Raw genomic sequence first — 23649 nt, 5'->3', positions numbered from 1 at the left:
CTGCAATTCTGTTTGTCTGTCTCAAAAGTCCAATGACATTTCTGTCTTTCTTTTCCTGGTTTTCACACTCTTTCTCTTTTGCATCTATGCTGCTTTTGCCTTCCGGCTTCTCAAAATTCCTTCCTTTTATTGCTTTCCAAACTCTGTATTTACCATGTTTGTAATAATATCCTTGACCCACTTCTTTCTCTTTCAACTGCTTTGTAAAAACTTTTAGTTTGGAAAATCTCAAAAATACAAAATCAGAGAGAAGAGTATAATAAACCCTCGTGAAACCATCTTATATTATGGCCAACTTTTTTCATTGATATCCTCCATCCCAGAATTTTTTTTTTTTTAACATCTTTATTGGGGTATAATTGCTTTACAACGGTGTGTTAGTTTCTGCTTTATAACAAAGTGAATCAGTTATACATATACATATGTTCCCATATCTCTTCCCTCTTGCGTCTCCCTCCCTCCCACCCTCCCTATCCCACCCCTCCAGGCGGTCACAAAGCACCGAGCCGATATCCCTGTGCCATGCGGCTGCTTCCCACTAGGTATCCAGGATTGTTTTGAAGCAAATCTCAGACTACATATCATTTTCTACATAAATATTCCAGAATATATTTCTTAAATATAAAGATTTATAAAATCACATCCATAATATTTATTATCACACCTAAAAAGATTAACAGTGATTCTTTAATGTCAACAAATATCCAGAAAGTGTTCAAAATTCCTTGATTGTCTCTTGAATATTTTTTTTCACAGTTAGCTCACTCAAACTAGGACCCAAACACACTGCAAGCTTGAAATGCCTCTCAAGTGTCTTTTAATCTACAGATACTCCTTTCCCGTTTTTTTTTTCCCCCTTGGAATTTCTTTGTTGAAGGCAGCAGGTTATTCATTTTCTAGAGTTTCTCAGGTTGGAATTTTGCTTGTATTCCATGGTGTCATCCCTGTAAATTGGTGGCAAGATCTAGAGAGGCTGGATCAGATTCAAGTTCCATTTTTTTTTTTTTTCCAAGAATGGTTCAGTTTCAGGATGTGATGCCCACTGCTGTTTGTTTTCCTTGGTCTTCAAAATAGTTTCCTGGTAAGCCTCAATCTCTGGTGCTTAGTTCTGCCCGTGTTCTTTTGGAGCATTAATATGTTCCCAAGTCTTAACTATCACTTGTAAAAAGTGACGTAGAATATTAGCCTAAAATGATACAGAATGTTGGCACTGAAAGCAAAATTACACATCAGTCAATGTAGGGCTCCTGGACTGACATTTTCTAATCTAATTCTGGAAGATATTTTGTGAATAAAGAGCCCTTAGTCAAATAATTTTGGGAAAACTTTGAATGAATAAACAGTTTTCTTTACAATGTAAATATAAAGGAGGAGATGGTAATCAACATTTCCTAAACCTATCTGACTATGGAACTACCCTTCCTATAATGATATTTATCAAAGCTCCTCATAAACAGTGTTCCATGGAACACACTTTGGGAATGCTGGAAAACTGGGTCTTAGTGAAGGCAAGTCTAGGGCTCTTTCCTCTAGACCCTGTTTACAATCTAGTAAGCAAATACTTTGTCTTACTTAACTGCTTTGTACTGAATAGGTCTTAATTTACTTAGAAAAAGAAAGTCTCCTGCCCTCACCTGAGTTTGAGCCCATTGTTTTCGAGCAGCATATTTACTGCTTTGTTCCTTGGAATACATTGTCACCAAAACATAGCAGTTGAAATCAACTTCATCTCTCTGCTAGATGTCCTTAGCATCTCGTTTTCCCTTCTTGCGCTGATAGAATGTCCACTTTTTAGCAATAGACTCCCAGAATAAAGACTCTATTTCCCAGCATGGTAGCCATTGTCTCTCAGTGTATAGTACTATTGAAGGGCAGGCATTCAAATTGGTTGTTAGAAAGCTGAAGGAACGTCTCAATTAGCAAAATGAAAGATATTAACTCTCGAGTAATTCCCAGAAACAGAAATGGGCTCATGTTTGATTGCAGTTTGAATCCTTTTAACCTGTGGTACTCTTGTTTCCTTCATTCCTTGAGTTAACATTGATCAAATACACTTTGGGCTGCACTTGGGGCTGTGTTTACAACAAAGATCGGCCATGGTTCCAGGTCTGGGAGGGCCTCAGTGTGGTGGGTGACATAAGTCACACAAACAGATCATTATAACCCAGGGTAAGCTGTACAGTGATGCTTTATGAAGGATGCTAGGGGAGCATATTGACTGTTCCATTCTCATTAACCTTGTCACTTACAAGCCATTTTAAGTTCATTGTCCCGGGCTTGGGACAATGTTTCCTATCTTTCTTCCCTCCACACAGCATGGAATAGCGCTTGGGAATACAGTCAGTGTTGACAAAATTCTTACTGAAAAATCTACCTACATCTGTGTTTCAGAAACCACACATTCTAGCCTTGTGATCTGGTGAACACTCAGCGTTCTCATCTTGTTTTCCTTCCTTTGTTAGGGAGAAATCTCACAGACATAAACTAGGTGAAATTTTACAGTGTGGTTAAATGGCATCAAGTTTGAGAGGAACAAAAACACCATTGTGGCCACCTGCCAAAATGCCCTTCATGACCATCAAAGCCAGACACTGTCATGCGAGGTCTCTTGCACATCTGGAATCAATTTCTTTTGTGATGTGTGTGTGTGTTTTCTATGCAAAGAAAGTTCTAGATTTAGGAAAGTTGGAATGAGAAATTTTTAATCTCATCAGGAAAAATTACTCACAGTTAAGAGGTCCTTTGCTTCAGCTTGAGTCAAATGAAAAGTTCACAAATGGTCAGTGAAGCTGCTTATTGACTCTTATGACTTCTGCAGTCAAGTCATGGAATGGTGCTCTTCAGCTCCCAATAGACATCACCCTCTAAAGTTAGATCAGAGCAAAACACTCTAACTGGCCAATAGAGCCCAAATGATTTTCATTTCACATATGGAAAGCAATTTATTATGTCAAATGACAGAAGCTTATCTTTGGATCCAACACCGATAAAAATGTTCATATTAAAGTGGTAGCCAGTAAAAACAACTCTAATTTTTTTTTTTTTTTTTTTTTTTTTTGCAGTACGCGGGCCTCTCACTGTTGTGGCCTCTCCCGTTGCGGAGCACAGGCTCTGGACGCGCAGGCTCAGCGGCCATGGCTCACGGGCCCAGCCGCTCTGCGGCATGTGGGATCTTCCCAGACCGGGACATGAACCCACGTCCCCTGCATCGGCAGGCGGACTCTCAACCACTGCGCTACCAGGGAAGCCCAACAACTCTAATTTTATGTTGCATAAATTAAAGCTCCTTCTTTTAACAAAAACTAAAGGATTAAAATTTTTTCCTTATTAATATTTCTAAAAAACTATAAACCTTCTGCAGCCTCCAATATATAGAGATATATTTACATACACATTTACACCTACAGAACTCACCTATCCCCAGATCGGGCTTATGTGTATACAACCAACTGCTTACATACTGTGCCCAAAGGCTTACATTTAGGAATAAAAGTGGGTCCTAGTGGATTGTACTGAGCAGGGAAATTCTAGGTGGGTGTTTTGGGTCTTTGCTGTTGATATAGGAGCCTAGCTGTATTTTAAAGCTGACTTAAATAAAAGGAATAAAACTTATTTGACCTTTTCAGTGCAGGGAGAACAGGATCTTTAATGATAGCTTTACTCTTTGGACTAGTATTCTGTGGAAGGAATAGTTAATAATAAATGGAAATGGAGGTTAGAATATTATAAGTTTACTCCGTGGGACAAGTCATTTCTTTCTGGGACTGATAAAATTTCACTGATTCATTTTCTTTTTGTTTTGCCTTGCAGATTTGGCACTAGTTACTATATTTCTTTCTCTTAGCCACAGACAAATGGGCCTGAACCACATTATCACTATTTTTTGTTTCTCTTCTCTTTTTTTGTCAACAACTCACATTTTCATGAAATCAACAATATTGACAGTAACCATTTTGGGGGTGATAAAGTACCTTACTTTGACATGTACTATCTTACTGCAACCTAGCTTCACAATCAGCTTTCAGGGAAAGGAGAGGAAGTAGCAATATCCCTGCTTGACATATGAGAAAACCAAGGCTTAGAGACTCAGTGACTTGCCTAAGGTCGCACCACCCGGACCAAGAATTGCTCAGTCTTCATCCTCAGTCTCAGGTTTCAGATGCTCTTTCCACCATCCCTCATTGCTTTTACTGGGCACCCAGCATGTGGACGTGTGGTGTACACAGTTGGTTATGTGTGGAGTATTCAAGTGAACCTGCTTCAAGACAACAGGATAATCAGTCAGGACTGACCCAAATAGACATCACTCTCTACCCGCATGAGCAGCAGGTTAGAACGTGGGCAGGGAGCCCAGAATGTGTCTCCTAGCAGGCAGACAGACAGGAATCTCTCTGGAGACTGGCCAGGAGCCCAGAAGGTCTCCCAGGGGGTCAAGAGGACTGCTAGGAGGAATCTGTAATGCTTCCATTTTAGGTTTAAAGGACATTATAGTCACAGCAGGCATATCTCGTGCCCTACATGAGGCTGACACAAATGCACATATATGGGCTCCTGTGTAGATAGATGGTCTCTTGCTGTGAAGGGTGAATCCACAGGCACTTTTCTAGTTTTAACTTTCAGTCAAACCAATCAACATAAACCAGTCCGCAGCATATGTGGGATGACAGATACTTCCAGATCTTTGCTGACTGCCCTAGCCGGGTAATTAATTTGGGCATAAGTCATGGTTGGGCTGCTCTGCCACTGCATGTTCAGATTTTTCCCACGGCTGACTGTGGCAGAGGCTGCTAATTGCCTACCCAACATCCATTCTCCCCTCCTTCAGTCATAGAACTCTGGTTTTATAGAGGACAGCCAGGGTACAATTAAAAGACTATTTTCCACAGTTCGCCTTGCAGCTAAGATTGGCTGTATGAGTATGTTTTGATCAGTGAAAGGTTTGCAGAAGTATTCTGTGGGACTTTTGGGATGCTTCCTTAAAGGGAAGTGGCTTGACCTGCCTTCTTGCTGCCTGGAATGTGAGTGTGATGGCTGGAGCTCTAGAAGCCATCTTGTAAGCCTGATGACCAGGGCAACATCCCAGGAATTGAGGAGTGGAGGACAGTAAGGAGCTGGAGCCATTGAAATCTCTGTGGAGCTGCCATGACAGTCCTGGACTGTTGACCTCCAGACTAATTTTACGTGTGAGAGACATAAGGTTTTAGCTTGTGTAAGCCACGATTATTTGGATGTTTTGTTACATTGTAGTGGGACTTTATGCCAAGTGACACATCGATGGGCACATGATACAGAAGAGATCTAAAAAGTGGTAAAAATGGAGGTGAAAAAGATTTTAAAAATATAAAAGCAGGAGAAAGAGTTTGAGGTGGTCTAATAACAAAACAAAAAACATAAGCAAATCATGTAGTTGGATAACATTCAACTCTGCTGTTTTTCTATTCTTTCTACTCTTTTCTTATTTGCCCTACTAATTAAGCACCAGTGTCCTGACGGTAGAAATTATACAGAGAGAATAAAGTATCAGATTACTGGCTTCTACGGTTTATGTAGACTTTTAAGAGTCTACAGAAAGTCCCATAATATATATTTTAAAGTTACTTAATTTTTTATTATGGAGAATTTACAACTTAAAAGTAGGCAGAGCAGTATAGTGAACCCCATGTACTCATCACCCCATCTCGACAACCATCAGTCCATGGTTAATCCTGTCCCATCCATACTTACATTCACTTCTCCATTCTCATTACTTTTTAAGTAAACTTTAAATTTTGGAATAATTGTAGGTGTTCAGAAAAGTTACAAAGATAGCACAGAGAATTTCCATATGTATTTTCCTAGTTTCCTCTGTTGTTAATATCTAAAATTACCTGTTACATTTGTCAGCTATTTAATTGGGTGTTCTGGGGATCCTGAGAAGTGATGTCAAAGTCCCAAGACTGAGTGTGTGTGTGTGTGTGTGTGTGTGTGTGTGTGTGTGTGTGTGTGTAAATTTGGGGGAATCTGGGAGCTGCAGACTTTGTGCTTGTTCTCACAGTGTAGCTTGAGGAACCCTTAATCTCTTATAAGCCTCAAGGTTGGTCTGGCACTGGAGCAGCTGGTATTGGCGTGACAGCGTAGCCATGAGCAACGCAGGGAGGCCCAAGGACAGCTCCATCTAATCCTGTGCAGAGTGGTGAAAAGGAGGTGGTGTGAGTTCCTGGGTCCCAGGGTGGGGCCCAGAAGGGCTGAGAGGACTGAACTGTGGGGCTGGCGGAGCCTTCATGGTTGGACAAGAATGTAGAGAACATCTCACATCCAGATGGGCAACCTACAACCAAGCAGAAGCCGGTGGGACGGAAGGTGGCCTGAGAACCAGACACTGGAAATTAGAATACCCTGGCCCAGGGGAGAAAGAGAGGAGTCAAGCAGAGCCTAGCCCTGAATTTGATCAGCTACCACCCAGAAGAGGTTAAGTTATTTTCTTTTTCTCTGTACAACTGAAAGGAACTTACATATTCACATACGAGCAGAAAGATTTCATCTTCCCAATACAAGGTCACATTCTAGTAAACTGATTTCCGTTAAATAGACGTGAATTAGGTAAGATTACTGTCCATCCAGGACTGTAAATTTAAATCTCTATATAAATATATAAGTGGCTCAGTGTTTGAAAGGAAGGGAGTCAGACTGACTGTTGGAGCTTGTAGCTCTGCCCTCCAGGAAGTAGGAGGAGAATGGGCTGGCTCGACGGCTGCAGTGGGTGGAGGTGGGCGTGCAACAGGAAGGGCTTCCATTTAGGGTTATGACTGCTCCTCCTCTCAAAAGTTTTCATTAAACCAACTACAATGTCTTGAGGCTTTGACTTTGACTGTGCAGTGGTACCAGCCTGAGAAAGAGGATCCTGGTCCTTTCTCTGATCTTGATTAGATGAAAAAGCTCTTAACTGGCATCTTCAGACTTCACCTCCAAATCAGGCCTCACCAAATTCTGATAGGGTATGTGAGTCAGGATGTCAGATCACCCTACAACATGCATCGGGAGCAACTGGATTTATTCTTAACTGTTTGCTATAGTCTGAGTGTCTGTGTCCCCTCAAAATTCATATGTTGAAACCTAATCCCCAATGTGATAGCATTCGGAGATGGGGTCTTTGGTAGGTGATTGGATTGTAAGGGTGGAGCCCCTGTGAATGGGATTAGTGACCTTATAAAAGAGGCCCCAGAGAGCTCCCGTGTCCCTTCTGCCATGTGAGGACAGTGCAAGAAAGTGGCCCTCAGCAGACCCTAAATCTGCCAGTGTCTTGATTTTGGACTTCTCAGCCTCCAGAACTGTGAGAAATAAATGTCTGTTGCTTAAGCTACCCCATCTATGGCATTTTTGTTACAGCAGCTCAAATGGACTAAGACACTGTTACTTGCAACATTCATGTGTGTGGATTATCTTTTATTTCTCTAGGTTCTATTTCCCTGTCTGTTGAATGAAGGGAATTTGGACTAAATATTGGACAGGCTGTACCATGAATGCACAAGTCTCAGTTACTTGCCTTACCCACAGCTGGCATATTAAGTAAAGTAGCCCAGGGGGTTCTTTATTACACAGATTGCTATAGCTTAGGCCATATTATATGTAAGTAAAAGCAAAACCTTTCCCTCAGGTAAGTATATAACTACTGCTTTACCTGCTTAGCATTCACTCCTCCCTGCTGAGGAAGTTCTTTTCCCCTCAGGCTAACTGTGGAGATCTCATTGGACTTGCCACTCTTTTTTTTTTTTTTTTTTTTTGCGGTACGTGGGCCTCTCACTGTTGTGGCCTCTCCCGTTGCGGAGCACAGGCTCCAGACGCGCAGGCTCAGCGGCCATGGCTCACGGGCCCAGCCGCTCCGTGGCATGTGGGATCTTCCCTGACCAGGGCACGAACCCGTGTCCCCTGCATCGGCAGGCGGACTCTCAACCACTGCGCCACCAGGGAAGCCCCTGGACTTGCCACTCTTGTTCCTTGACTACCTGGCCATGGGAATGGTCACATGGCCCGGGCCAACCAATAAGAATCTTTCCTTGAGACTTTTAAATTTTATTTTTTATTCGTAACTAGGGGAAGTACTTTCTTCTTTGCTGGCAGAGCTAGAAAGATTTAAGATATTGATAATTACAGTTTCAACCTCAAGGAAAAACCTGGTATGCTGAGAATCACAGAGAAGAGAAACCTAAAGAATCCTGGTTCATCTGAGCTCTAGTCCCTGTTAACTCCCTGCCTTTCCTTTGATTGGGATATGCCTGACAACAAAGCCCTCTTATGGCATCGACTAGATATAACTTACTTTTGTGTATAACCAAAGAGCACCTTTCCTGTGATTGGGATATGCCTGACAACAAAGCCCTCTTATGGCATCGACTAGATATAACTTACTTTTGTGTATAACCAAAGAGCACCGATTAAACTAGTTAATGGAGTTCAAACTAAAGTCAGTCTCACACATAGGCTGAAAATCGTGGAGGAATGTGAAGTGGCTTAGCATAAATTCCTGGCTAATAGAAGTATTCCTTATTGAATCGCAGATTACTGGCCCTAGTTTCATTTGGGAAAAAGAAATTCTAGATAAATGAAAAAGGTGGGTCAACTGAGTTCAGGTTCTTTCCACAAACAGTTTGAGCAACTGTTCTATTTTTCCATGAAGCCCATTGTGTATCCAAATCCTAGAAGCTCTGTGGCTTAGAAAGACTGTAATAGATGCTATTCTTTATGTGTTCTTCTAATAATTCCGAAGTCCAAAGTTAATCCACACATGTTGTTTCTGGACAACTATAAATAACCCAACTAATACAACTAAGATCAGTGATTTCTACGGGTAGCATCTGAGTCTCCATAAACCTTTTTAAAAGACAAAATTTTGGTATTGAGGGGTCTGAAAATCCCACAGGTAAGTAGAAAATGCATCCCACTTAAAATTCATTTTACTGTATTTTCTTTCAGCTTCCATGATTTTAGGAGAGTTGTTTAGGTGGACATTTGGTATTGATGAGTGGTCAGTGGACTCTGTTAAGGTCAATGGACTCTGTTAATATACAACTATGCTAAAATCCTGAAACAGATGCTCAGCTTATTAACAGCTATCCGCATCTCCAGTTTTACCAGGTTAAAATATTTACTATCCGTCTGGCTTTTTCCTTCCAGAAATAGATGTCAGACTTTGAACTTAAAATAGTTTTTGGTCATTATGGGACTTAAATCTGAAATTTCTTTCTATTTTCCTCTCTATTTCTCTCACGCTCTCTCCTATCCTTCTGGTTATAATTTCAGCAGCCCTACATTCCCAACATCAAATGAAGGTTAAGTACTGTGTTATTTAAACAAGATGAGTGTATTTGATAATGAGTGAGTAAGGAAAGTGGAGGAGGAATAAAGCAGAGAGGAACGGCAACTCCCACAGCAGGGCATGAGGTGAAACGTCCCAGCAACTCCACATTCATTGGTTTATTCAGTAAAAATACTCCTCTCATAACATTATAATTCGTCTCCCTAAATTTTTATGTTTCCCACTTTGGAAAACAACTCTGTCTAGTATATAATTTCACCCTTTTATTATGACATTTGAGAAAGTAGCCAAAACTGCTTAGGTTTAATTACCCCCATCAAGTTATTTTAGATGTCAGTTTCTACAAGTCATTCACAAATGTGCAGATGGCAGAAACATGTTATTCCAGAATGACCAGGCTTGGGTAGAGCTAAAAACGTTGACTCCCTTCTTCAAGATTTGTGGTGGTGTGAGTATATATCCTGTATGTTTGCTTGTGTGATCTCACTGTATATTTATAGAAGAACCATCATTTGATTTGTTTTCTGTTTCTTTAAATAATCTGAAAAAATGTGACCTGATTGTTTTTATTCAGGGATCGTAAAATAATGGATGTTCTAATTGTCTTGAATTTACTATTTGCTATTATTACTTTCTTCAAGGTATTATCTTGAACTTGAGTTTGAGATGTTAATGGATTCTTATTCCATGTCCTCCTCTGAATGTGGCAGGTGGAGCAATGGAATTTGCACTCCTTGAGAATCTTTATTTTCAGTGTTCTTAGTTTCGGTAATGGTATACCCCTGGACTGTGTATGTGTTCAGAATGTACCACATTTGGACATCTCTAGTCACTAGCATAAACCTTTAATTACTGTTTAAATATAGACAAGTATTTTTCTTTTTAAAAGAAAAACGTGGGTAAAGAATAAATCAAGCATATGTATTTGAGTGGCTTGAGAATAAAACAGTGAAAAACTCATTGAAGTGAAAAAGTTAGTGTTCTTATGATACTATTAAATCTCACTGCAGTAAATCAAATTACTGATATATACTAATAGGATGTGATTATATACTAAATAGGATGTGAAGGTTCTGAGATTTTACCTACTTGCAAGCTAATAAGTTATCCTGCCAGTGTCATGGATTTTGGCAGAAAACAAGAGACTCTTGGGTCAGAGACAAAGAAGTATTATTCACAGCATTAGCAGTAGCCAAAGTATAGTATTTGTCTCAGTTCCCTTTGCCCCAGTTCCCATAGGGAATACAATGAAGGACAGGTGATGTCTGTACTTAGAGTGGGTTGTTACAACAGGGGAACCCTGAGCTTAGGGAACCAAAATCTTTTATAATGGGCAGTGAGCCTGCCTGAACTTTGCCCTGGAGAGAGACACTATCTTTATTTTACTGGACAACAAACAAACGTGCCTTGTTTTCTTAGGAGGGAAACAGTACATCTTCCAAGGTCTTCTACTATACAAACAACCTTGAAAATATAGTCTGGAAAAAAGGCAGTCAGTGGCTCTACTCCCAAGATGTGTTGAAACAGGGGAGAACCAAGGATAATTGTCTTACAATGGATGCAGTGTACAAAATTGCAGGTTTCTTTATATCTCTATAATTGAACTGAACTTAGCTTTGGAATCTCCATCTTTTATGGTGGAAAACAAACTTGTCAAGGTAAACTCAGTCACTTCTAGTTTAAAATATATTTCCGTATATTATAAATTTCAGTTAATTTAGAATTCTCGTACTGTTTTTTTTGCATTCCTCTCAGGAGTAACGGTATAATAGCAAACATATAAAACTGTACTTATACTCATCACATAATATTCTAAGCTCTTCATACAAGTTAATTCATGTAACATATACCGTGTTATGGTCTCTACTTAACATGTGTGAAAACTAAGGCACAGGGAAGCCATGTTGCCCAATGTCACATAGCTAGCTAGTGACAGAGCTGGGATTCTGACCATGGGGTCTCTTCTAATCTGTGCTGTATTACCTCTCTGCTTTAACTTCTCTGGGCTCTCTATGCTCCTGGGGACTTATGTATCATCCATGCCTCTGATCCATATTTAATCCAGTCTCTTCTGGCTTCCACTGGTGTCTTATCCCATGGTAGGTAAGAAACTTCTCGGGTATCTACTGATATCTACACTTTTATCACATTCCCCAAGATTTTTCTTTTACTCTCTACTGATTGAATGCTTATTTAATTTCAGGTGGAAAATGGTAGGTTGTTAAGTGTCCAGCGACAGATGAATGGATAAAGAAGATGTGGCACATACATACAATGGAATATTACTCAGCCATAAAAAGAAACGAAATTGAGTTATTTGTAGTGAGGTGGATGGACCCAGAGTCTGTCATACAGAGTGAAATAAGTCAGAAAGAGAAAACAAATACCATATACTAACACATATATATGGAATCTAAAAAAAAAAGGTTCCGATGGACCTAGGGGCAGGACAGGAATAAAGACGCCGACGGAGAGAATGGACTTGAGGACATGAGGAGGGGGGAAGGGTAAGCTGGGACGAAGTGAGAGAGTGGCATGGACATATACACACTACCAAATGTAAAATAGATAGCTAGTGGGAAGCAGCTGCATTGCACAGGGAGATCAGCTCAGTGCTTTGTGACCACCTAGAGGGGTGGGATAGGGAGAGTGGGAGGGAGGCACTAGAGGGAGGGGATATGGGGATATATGTATACCTATAGCAGATTCACTTTGTTATGCAGCAGAAACTAACACACCATTCTAAAGCAATTATGCTCCAATAAAGATGTAAAAAAAAAAAAAAAAGAAAATGGTAGGTTCTTATGGCATCACACATTTTCCCTGTTGTGTGATTTAAGGTATAAACACTATGACTGACTTTTTAAGGGTTTGTTTCTTGATATTAAAACCCAAACTTTTAGAATTGAGAAAAATCTGCCCTCTCTCAAATCACTTGACTCTTGCAATTTAACATTACAGCTTTTTAGACTTTCCCCCGCGTTTATTTACAAAATCTATGCAGCCACTCAATTCACTCCTTTGTTCTGGGGCTCATGTCCTCCTTTTGGGGCAATGACTGTCATACACTCACTGGGTGCAGGGCTACTGGCCAGAAGTAAGAGTCAGGAAAGAAAAGTATCCCGATTGCATCTCCAAATTTGTCACCTAATTTACATAAAATGTTCCAGACGCCTAAGAATTTTGACATGTATTTTAGAAAACAATAAGTGTTGGTGACACCAATAATTAAAAACTAGTCTTCAAACAACAAGGTCCTGCTGTATAGCACAGGGAACTATATTCAATATCCTGTGATAAACCATAATGTAAAATAATATAAAAAAGAATGTATATATGTATAACTGAATCACTTTGCTGTACAGCAGAAATTAACACAACACTGTAGATCAACTATACTTCAATTAAAACCCCCCCCAAAACAAACAACAATAACAAAAAACTAGTGTTCAATTCCTATGTTCATTGAAGCTTGCTAAATTTAGGAAAATCACTTATGTCAGTTACTCCGTTTTGTTTTGTTTTATTTTTCTCTGAAAGTAGGGCCAGGACTAGGGTAAAGGTGAATGAGGCCGGTCAGTCACTTGCCTTGGGTACAAAATTTAGGGGATACCAAAAAACTGAGTAATCATGATAAATGATATTTTAATGCAATATTTAAAAAGTCAAAATTAATGCAAAAAATTCATGATGAACAAACTACCAAAATTTTAAATAAAACATAATTAGTATTATTGAGTTTTCCTTTTGCCCCAGGCTCCACAACGGTGGGGTACAGCATCGTTACTGAGCCCAGGACTCTTTTTTCCCCGACTGTCAGTCCTTTAAAAGAGTTCTTAATGTGTGTAGTGGCAGGGACAACAGTGAGAAAGTCTGCAAACACTGATACTTGAGAGCATAAAATCCTTTTCCTTCTAGTTATTTTTGTGGCTTGACTAGTTTCTATTCTTTGTAACTCTGCTTGAGGAGCAAAATGTTGATGGAGTTTTTGCTTGAAATGTGTGTCTGCTTTCTTCATTCTCTGTCTTATAAAATTTAAGCAAATAAAGATGTTTTCTTAGGAGCTTTTCTACCTTCTCATTGTTACCTAATAAGTATAACTTTTTCCCTCCCTCTCCCTGGTAATTAAAAAAAAAAAAAAAGCCCTGCCCCTTGAAAAGACAGTGATATTCTCATGGTTTTCTTACCAACCTGGCAAAAAACCCAACCAACCTAACTATTAACAGCATTTTAATACTGGGAGCCAGTGAGGCTGATATATTGGCGACGGTAATGTTGACATTACGTTATTTCCTCAAAACTAAACCAACCTCAGTGTAGACTAGAAAAGTGGTTTGAAACTTGAAAATGCTTCATCATTTCTTTGCTAAACATGGACCATCTATGAGTATTGAAGTTCTGGGCCAGAGTAAGACCACTGAGGCCAGAAAAAGACAAGGAACAGACAATCAGTAGGAAATGACATTTGCCCTCCTGTGACTTTGACCCCAAGGACCAAGCTTGAGGTCATCTGGAGGTAGGATGGGGGAAGGGGGCAGCAAGAGAACACGTCAGCTGGGAGCCAGGCTCCTGATGTGACCTTACAAATCTAAAGGGTCCCTGATGCCCAGGCTGACAGGCAGCTGGGTGAAAAGAGGCTCCTCCCACCTCACAGTTGTCATAACAGCCTTTTATTCCAGCATCATCAGGGACTGCTTCTAAGAGCGTTTTGATAGATGGCATTTTCTGCAGTGCTAGTAGTGGGAGGAGGGGGAGAAGAATCTATTTGCTGCACAGGCAGCTTGTGTGATGTGAGCAAGACTCCCTCACCCCCTTCAAACCCAGCCCTGTACGACAGAACACACACGCTCGCTTGTTGCCACTCGCCTTGCGGCCTCTGGGATTCCTTTCTCTTTAGCTGTGTTTCTCAATCCTTTGCATCTCTCTGAGGCAGAAGTAGCAGAACCAGCAGGAAATGGCAAAGGCATACAAGTCTGGGCTGTTTCTGGAACACACTGAGCTTGTGTCTACACTCTGGAGGTAGAAATTCTGCCTGAAGAAAAATATTCCACTACAGCGCTCTTTCTCTGCTTGCCAAAGCACACAGAAACGGATCAGCTTAAAATGTAGGCACCCAAAAGCCTGACATGTAGATGACCCTGACTAAAATGACTGTTTACAGAGTAAGGATAGAGAGGGGTCCTCGGGATGCAAAGAATAGTGCTTTCTTCCACCTCCCCCATTAAGGCATACACAACACGTAACAATGCTCAGGAGTGTTACAAAAAAATTTCTGCTTCTTCTTGGGGTGACTCCTCCCCCTTTTCTCCCATTCCCATCAAAGCATTTCGAAGTTTAAAGTAACAGAGACTGAGATTTTTATGCATGTACACTTAATTTGGTCAATATTTAAAAAAATAAATTAGTTGTGAAGTTCAATATGTTTTACTACTCGCAGAAACAGATTTCTTTTAGCACACCTCAGGTCTCATCCACACCCTTTCACATGTTGAGAGACTTTGCCTTGGGAACCTGACCCAGTATCGTCTCCTCTAATATGTTCATTCTTATACCCAGGTGATAACAGGGTATGTTACGTGTATTTGTTGGCACCATTTTGAGCAAGGTATAGGCAATTTTTGAAAACACACTTCTATCCTTTCTACATGGTCTTGCAGAAATAGAAATATCTGCCTGATGAAGAGGGTGGGATGACTCTGCATGTTTTCCTCCAGTTGCTGAGCATGGATGAAGTTTTTTATTGGGCTACTTGGCATACTCTTACCTGACAGATGGAACCAAGTGCGTTTTATTCAAGGTACTGGTAGATTTTCTCTTCCTAAGACATGTAGCACAAAGAACAATTTCAAATTCTCCCAATGAAAATCTGTATGACCCTTTGCAAATGTATCACAAAGGAGTTCCAAGAAAATTACAGGAAATTCATCGAGCATTACTAGCCTAATCATGTGATCATCATCTGCTCAGTATTTTCCTTTTTTCAGTAGGAGACTGATATTTGTAGTATGATGGTTGCTCGAGCAATAGGTTGGAAAGGAAATCATTTCCTTTCCTATATTTTAAGAATGTTCCCTTTTGGCAGTACATAAGCTCTTAAAAATGATCTTGCTTTCAGATAGCTACAAATATATCATTTAGTGCTTTCTGTATGAATGCGGGGCTGATAGATTTAGATACAAGGGAGGGATTGCAGGTTTTTCATTACCATAAATCCCGCGTCCCATCACCAGCATGATGGAAGCATTTTGATAGATAACATAAACTCATTAATCACCACTCTCTTAAACCAAGTACAGAGAAAGAATTTTAAATGTTCTACATTCCCACATTTGTAAATGCCTCCTCTTTTAAAAATGCCATGCTTTATTAGTTCATGCTGTTTAAGATAGCTGGCGTTAACTCCATGAAAAGAGACTGTGTATTTAGGGAAGAAAGGACTGGCAAGGGGGAGGGGAAAAGGGAAAGGAGGCAAGAAGATTAAATTCCGTCTTAAATCCAAACACAGGCTAGATTGCATGCTAGCATTAATGTCTCTGTCCTCTTCCCAGAGAATGTTGGCAGCCTTCCAGTTTATTAAAACAACAACCCAATGCTGATCTTCTCTCTGTATACACAACTCAGGGATGGATCATTTACTCAGAGCTGTTCACTGAGGTATAAAAGCAAAAATGCATTTTAGGTGAGGTGGTTTATGACCATTGCGTAAAGCGCTGTGCTGCTGTGTTTCACACAAGTAATCCTCATCATCATTAAGTGTAGAGAGAAAGCCACTTTGTTATTCTAAAAGCAGTAAGCCCAAGTCGCGGCCAGGCATTTCATGATGCTGCTTAAGCTTGGGAAGCTGTACTAAGTACAGGTATGTGTTTCTCTTATGAAATATTTTTACCTGACAAACAGATGCATCCTGGAATGCGTATTCTCTCACCATTTCTTTTTTTCCCTGAAGCAATGCATCACAGAATTTATTTCACGGACGGGTTTTCCTCCTTCACTTTAACACTTGGAGAGTATCTGTGAATAGACAACTTTCTTGGCATGCATTTAACGATTAAAATGAAGTTTATCTGTTTACACGTTCATTGCCAACATACGAGTGTTTATGAAAGAAAAGTGATGCATGCCCAGGTGTGTATATTAGTGTAAGAACACTGTCGTGGATGTTTCTTTTGTCACATAAAATTATGTAATTCAGCCAGCAATTTTCAGGCTTGCAAGTTCTGCTGGGTACCCAAAGGGCAGTGACAAATGTCAGACAGACAGACTTCCTACTAGAAGAGCCGTCTCAGGCAGCAGAGGTGGCCTCAGGGACAACAGCCTGTTAAGTGGGCTTTGTTTCCAGGTAGCATTTTGTAAATCCAAATCTTTGATAATGACACAGTATACTGAATGGTGACCCACTGAATGGTTGTTGAACTTTTAAGATATGATTCAGCACACCACGGGGAGAACAGAGGACAATAACATTAAACACCTGATGTATTTCAAAGCCCATCAGATCGATACACAGATTCCTTTTTCTTTTCAACAAAAGATCGGCAAGGCCTCAAGTCTAAAAAAATAATAAAAAGAAAGAAAGAAAAAAGACAAAAAATAAAGCCCATTAAGATAAATGGGATGATTTGGTTTTGTCTTTCTTGACTATCATAGGAAAGCCATCTGAATGGGTCACATTACAAACTAGACTCCAGATCAAAGGATAACTACTGCCGCGGTGGGTCAAACTGATCTGAACTGTGTCAACCAGATCAGCGTGAAATTCTAAACTCTGGGCCAAGAAAACATGTCTCTCTCAAACTGAGACCTGACCACACCAATTAACCGAAGCATTTGCCTCTGCCTCAGAGGAAATCTGAGAGGGTTTCATTGGTCGGATCACTGTATGGACACGCACGAGAGACTGGGATCCTATAACATAGCTTAGATGGTTGGGCTCAGGACTGAAATACAACTGTCCACCAAAAAGTCACGCAAGAGCTGCTGCTGGGTGAACAAAGAGGTGAGTGAAACGTAGTTTGCATACATGTGATGCTAGTCCAAGAACACTTCATTCACTTGAGGGAAATCAGAGCTTGGGTGACTCTGAATGCGCCGACGATGACAGAGAAGGAAAGTGTGATTTTGTGTATCAACTTGGCTTAGCCACACTGCCCAGATATTCGATCAAACATTAATCTGGGTGTTTCTTTGAAGGTTTCTTTTGGGTGCGCTTAAAATTTAAATCAATAGAGCTGAGTAAAGCAGAAAGCCCTCCAAAATGTGGGCCTCATTCAATCAGTTGAAGGTCTTAATAGAACAAAGACTGGCCTCCCTGAGTAAGAAGGAATTCTGCCAGCAGACAGCCTTTGAATTCAAACTGTAACTATTCCTTAGGTCTCCGGCCTGTGGGCTTACTCCATCAGATTTTGCCCTTGCCAAGCTTCCACCATCATATGAGCCAATTCCTTAAAATAAATCTCTATTTCCCTCTATACACATCCTGTGGATTCTGTTTCTCTGGAGAGCCTTGATTAATACTGAGAGGTACATAAATAATGAGAGCTCACAACACTTTGGCATTTGAGAAATAAATTAGCTGGACTCAGTGGTCTCAAAGGTCTGCTCCAGGACTACGATTCCGGGAGGGCCGATTGACCGGGGTAGTGTGTATAGTGGTTAAGGGCTCCAGCTCTGAAAGGAGACAGATCAGGGTTGGAATTTTGGCTCTGCCACTTACTAGCCCTATCACTTTGCACAAGTTCCTTAGGATTTTTCGGCCTCAGTTTCCATATCTGTAACATGGAACATTAATATGTACCTCTGGGATTTCAGAAAGGAGGTGGATCCAGAAAGAAAGAAGATTTTAAAAATAACAAAAAATGGGCACAGGGCTGTAAACCACAAATGACACCTCAAAATTTCTTTGTGACAGGAGGTCTGGTTGTGAATCTCAGGTCATCCAAACACAATAGAAGTTCTCCTAAACTTATAGGCACCTGGAAGATACAAAATCCTCTCGACGCAATGGCTCCACTGGACCTGTCTCACCATAATTTCCCATCCTCCACACTGGGGCTGTTGTGGGAATCTTCACGAAGAAACCATGGGATTCTTAGAAAATCTGGGCTCAAAGGGGAAGAAAGTGAAGAAACCTGGACAAGATGTTAAGGCTTAAGGACACAGTTTCAAGAGATATTCTGATATTATTGGCCTGCTTATGGAGTCCTTTAGTCCTAAAGAATTCACCACTGATATTCCATAAATTGGTCATTTTTAAGGATTACCAAATCTCATATTTCCAAATCTCTTTGAAGTTCAAAGGACTTTTTGAAATGGGCTTATCAGAGGGCACCGAGAAACTGACAGTTTTGACTGGGAGATGAAGTGTCTTCAGAGAATAGAGTGCTTTGAAGGAGTGGAGGGTCAGCTTGGAGGGGAGAATGGAAAGGGGAGGGTGGGTGCCTAACACAGCTGCAGAGTACAGTGGACATGAGGGTACGAGGGAGAAGGGTGTTGGGTGGTAGGAAAGGCCTACAGAAGGAATGTGGGGAAGGCCAAAACCACTCTCCATTCCCAAATTCTGCCCAGGACCAGCTCTGTACACTCTTCTTCCTCCTGGCTATAAATGAGTTCTGCTACCAGGCTCCAGGATGCGGATGAGACCTATAGCTAGCTCTATAGCTCAGATTGGTACAGGTTAGAGAGGCTTTGTGGGCCAGCCTGGGACTCTAAACACTAAATTATGAATATTCCAATACAAACAAGTTCTGAGTTCAATACTGACTTATATTTTTGAAAAAAAAGTAGCCTAAAGTGTACTGTGCGTGAAAATAAGAATTTACATAACTGAAAAACCAGAAGATTAATTACAAAAGGACACTTCTATGCAGGATTGGATTCATCATAAAATCCTCTCAAGAAGCAAATTTCTTAGACATCCACCTTCCAATGCAGGGGACACAGGTTTGATCCCTGGTTGCGGACCTAAGATCCCACTGTGCCTCAGGGCAACTAAGCATGCGCGCCACAACTACTGAGCTTGCGTGCCTCAACACGAGAGCCCACATGACGCAAACTATAGAGCCCATGTGCCGTGGAGCCCATGCGACACAACGAGAGAGAGAAAAACCTGCACCCCACAACTAGAGAGAAGGCTGCACGCTGCAACGAAGGAGCCCGCATGCCTCAACAGAGATCCCGCGTGCCGCAACTAAGACCTGATGCAGCCAAAAAAATAAAGAAAATCAATGAATAAAAAGAAAAAAGAAAGTGTTGGCAAGGATGTGGGGAAACTGAAACCTACATACATGGCTGAAGGGAATGTCAAGTGAATCAGTGCTATGAAAAACAGTGTGGAGGTTCCTCAAAATGTTAAGCATAGAATTACCCTATGACCAAGGAATTCCACTCCTAAGTATATACCCAAAAGAACAGAAAACAGGTACTCAAACAAATGCAAGCATACACGTATGTATAGCAGCACTATTCACAATGGCCACAGGGTAGAAACAACCCAAATGTCCATTAACAGATGAGTGGATAAACATATTGTGGTATATTCACACTATGAAACATTATTCAGCCATAAAAAGGTACACTACAAGGTGGATGAAACTTGACATCATTATGCTAAGTGAAAAGAGCCATACACAAAAAGTCGTATGATTCCATTTCAAAGAAACGTCCAGAATATGTAAGTCCATAGGGACAGAGTGCAGATTATTGGTTACCAGGGGTTAGGGAGAGGTAGGAATGAGGAATAACTGTTTCATGCATGTGAGATTTTCTTTTAGGGTGATGAAACGTTCTGGTACTAGATAGAGGTAGTGGTTGTCCAATCTTGTGAATGCATTAGATGCCACTGAATGATTTATTTTACATTATATAAATTTTACCTCAATTTAAAAAAAAATCTAAGGTTGGGTGAACGTCCTGGTTATACCAGGCACAGAACTGGAAAGAGAGTTAGTTACTCAATCAGGTTTCGAGACAGATGACCATGACTGCAAAGAGCCATAGCAAATGTGATGAATTCATCACCTAAGTGAACAAAAGAAAGTGTGTCTCCATCCACCCGCTGCCACCAGAAACCTTGTTTCCACATTTTATTTTGTCGAGATCCCTAAATACCTTCCTGGGGCAAAGCAGCTTTGAAACATGGAGTCACCACCTAACAATGGGCACGTTTCTCCCTCAGCACAGCTTTTCATGTGAAAATCAGACCAGGTTTTTTGGCTGACCACGCGCTTCATTCACTAGCCTTCTCTCATCACGAAACTGCTTATTTGGTTACACTGGGGGCCTGGATGTTTGCTTTTATGTTTGATTTTAACAGGGTCTGCAGGCATGGAAGGTTTTCTGTGGGAGCCAGTGGCCTAGTTTGAGGTAAATAATAAGCTTTTTACTTAATGCCGTATCTCTCTTTTCAGCTGCAAACAGTCTCCATCCTTTTTTCTTCCCAGGGCTGGGCAGGGTGAAATGCTACTCTCAGAAAGATGAGGGGGTCAAAACCCCCAGTGATTTCGAAGGCTTATGGAACACACGGCAGAGGAGCAATTTAGATGACAAAAAAGAGCCCACTTCAGTCCAGGTTTACACTGTGTTCTATTCACCGCCACATCAGCAAACATTATAAATGCCTTGCCTGAGTAATGAATGGTTTCTGAGCGAGTTCCTGGGCTGGCAGCAGGTTTGAAATTCTATAGAGTCAGGCAAGGGAGAAGGTGACGAGGGTAGAATTACGGGAAAGGATTAATGACGGGGTGCTGGCTGAACATACTGCTTCACTGTTCTCTCAGTCGCTAGACTGAGGAGTCACTGATTTTTGCCTCCAGGACTGTACTTTTATAACTTAAAACAAGCCTCTTTACACAAATCTGCATCAGGCAATGTGTCAACACTTCATTGGTTTCAATAGAATTAGTTTTCTAAATGTTCTTTTCTGAAGCAATTTTTGTACTTGAAAATGTATTACAAGGAACATTTACTATAACTACAGTACAACGATACAGAATATGACAAGTTGGGTTTTAATCAGTGCAAGCTGCAACGCTGAACACGATCCACATGGATCCTCCTACCCCTCAGCATCAATAGACCCAGGAACTTGAGGTTTTTTTCACCGGTATTTGCTGTACATAATATCCAAGACCTTAATTGTATTTGCCCAGAATGAGCTAGGCTAACAGCCTTCGGAAGACATCTAGGCAGGTTGTGATTTAATAGCCTTATGTAACTTGGGCCCCTTCTGCACCCCATGCCAAATAAACCATAAGACCGTTCTGCTATCTGAGAGATAACACACCAGAGCCTGAACAAAGTAGGGGAAACCACACTCCATTAGACCTGCCCTGGTCAAACTCAAAGCCCAGCTAGAAGCAGCCAAGAGTTACTGAAAATTCAACGTCCCTAATTCTGACACGTTCTGCAAGACACGCTCTCTTGGTAAGATGTCTATAAATGTGAGCAGCATGAGGGCCTGCAAAATGGCAAAGTATTTCCTTTATGCATTCTTCTCAATAACCTCAGGTGTGGTTTGCTTGCCATTAAAAAAATGGTTTTTTTCTCCAAAAGGGAAACCGAAAAAAATAGGGCCTTTCACATGTTCTAATAGTAAGAGCTTGTGGGTCCTACTATAAGAAGCCAGCTGACCTCATTCTACTTCAGTTTCCCCTCTTTCTAAATGTGGCTGGAATAGGGATGAAAGGGCAGCATCCACTGTGCCTATGATGCATCCAAGTGTGCAAAAGGAGAGCTTTGGTGGCAGGCGAGTCCTACGTTCCCGTGTGCTAGGATGTTCCGAGCATGTTCTTTCGGACTTGCTCGAAACAGTAAGTAGAGATGATGGCCTCTCTTCTTGCTTCTTCTGAGATGTCTCATCTGCTTATCTTCAAGGAATGCAGAGGGTGTAACCAAAAGTGTAGTTTGGGGTCACACATGCCAGGGGCAGGATCCTAGCCTTTCCATGTTGGCTAGTTGTGTACACTTAGACTGATTACTTAAATCCTCTGAGCCTCAGTTTTCTCATCTGTAAAAGTGGCACAGGACCTAACTTTTCTGGTTGCTATGAGGGTTACAGATAATGATGCCAGCTGCCTAGAATAGTAGGTGCTCAAAAACTGCTAGCTTTTATTGTTCTTACAATGAGTCCAAGAGGGATATACATTATGCAGACAACATTTATTAAGAACCAGCTAGCTGCTGGGCACTGTGTGAAGGCTGAGATTTGGTCCCTGTCTGAGAGGATCTCACAGTCTTGTTGGGAAAGTAGGCAAGTAGGCATGTGAATCCTTTCAAAAGTGGTGAGTTCCGTAATCAAGAGAGACACTGCGTCCTTTGGGAGCAGGTGAATCTGGCCTGTTCTACATCACATTCCTATAGTGAAAACAGGAGTTTTCAACTTGAGGAAGACAAACTTGTAGGGCTTCTTCAAATTAACAGTCTTAAAAAGGACCTTTTCCCACAAATTAGATTCTAGCATATTCAGAGGACTGAATGAGTGGAAATTTCTCCCTGCATTTAATCCATCAGTTTTTATCAAGATTTTACTTTTTTAGAGCAGTTTACGGTTCACAAAATTGAGAGGAAAGTATAGCAATTTCCCATACAACTTCCCTGCCCCCATACATGCATAACCTCCCCTATTATCAACATCCCCACCAGAGTGGTCCATTTGTTATGATCTATGAACCTACACTGACAGGTCATTATCATTCAGGGTCCATAGTTTACCTTAGGGTTCACTCTTCATGGATGTAGAGTGAAAGGTACATTTAAAAAGAATCCCCTAACTTTGACCCTGATGTTCAGTTTATATTCACATACATGGCTCTTTTCTATGACTCTATGTGAAAGAAAGTATAGTTGGCTTTTTGTTGTTGTGTTTTGCTCATCTGAAAATTTGGCTCATGTGAGCGTTTCTCATAAGAAGGCAAAGAGGCTAGTTGCTACGGTTCAGTGAAAGCACTAGAAAGAGGGGAAAGAAGATCCTCACAAAAATACATGTGGTCATCAAAACATTACAGTTATCACCCTCTTCTACGGAGACCTTACTTGATTTGATATCTCCAAGTACCAGAGGGCCTGGAATGGGTCAGCTGTCTCCTGATGATTCTGATTATTGCCTTAAGAACTTCTGATCACTAAATACCCCTGACTCTTCCTGAAAAGATCCATTTAAATTGGACAAGAGTGAACTGGGTAGACAGTTAGAAGCCAAAAATGTAAAGCTAAACCATCTGCTTGGATATCCTTGGTCCCTTTACTCTGTGGTCCCTTGTTCATTGAGGTTTTTCTTGATCCCTCTATTAAAAATTGCAAACCCTTCTTTATTCTCTGTTCCCTGCTTTATTTTCCTCCATCACATTCTACATAGTCTGTTT

Source organism: Leucopleurus acutus (genome assembly GCF_964270905.1).
Source record: "Leucopleurus acutus genome assembly, chromosome: 3".
Taxonomy (NCBI): domain Eukaryota; kingdom Metazoa; phylum Chordata; class Mammalia; order Artiodactyla; family Delphinidae; genus Leucopleurus; species Leucopleurus acutus.
This window is presented reverse-complemented; position numbering follows the sequence as displayed.